This window comes from Buceros rhinoceros, unplaced genomic scaffold, assembly GCF_000710305.1.
Source record: "Buceros rhinoceros silvestris isolate BGI_N320 unplaced genomic scaffold, ASM71030v1 scaffold21602, whole genome shotgun sequence".
Lineage (NCBI taxonomy): Eukaryota > Metazoa > Chordata > Aves > Bucerotiformes > Bucerotidae > Buceros > Buceros rhinoceros.
In genome coordinates, this window is record NW_010400959.1 from 13,840 (window position 1) to 14,107 (window position 268).

Below are 268 nucleotides of genomic sequence, written 5' to 3' on the forward strand. Positions count from 1 at the left end.
TCCACCTGCAGGGGTCAAACTCAGCAGTCACCGACATCAGGCTCTGCACAGGGCCCCAGATGGCTCCCCCAGTCTGGGGATTTCACAGTAGCACTCAAAATCCCAATCCTGCTCAGGGTCAGGCCTTGGGAACTGGAGCACTTACACTTGGACGCAACCAACATCTAGCACAGAGATCCCACCCTCCCCTAGAGCTAGGGGCTGGCTTATCTCTCAGGCTCTGCTCTAACATCCACTGGGGCCTGGCCTCATCAGCAAGATCCTGCCA

General features: G+C 57.5%; 1 protein-coding gene across 1 annotated transcript in view; it reads right to left on the minus strand.

Annotated features, from left to right (window-relative positions):
* ABCC10 (ATP-binding cassette, sub-family C (CFTR/MRP), member 10) overlaps positions 1-268 on the minus strand; it is a 17,820-nt gene that overhangs the window by 2,799 nt on the left and 14,753 nt on the right. The gene's annotated exons all lie outside the window — the stretch shown is intronic.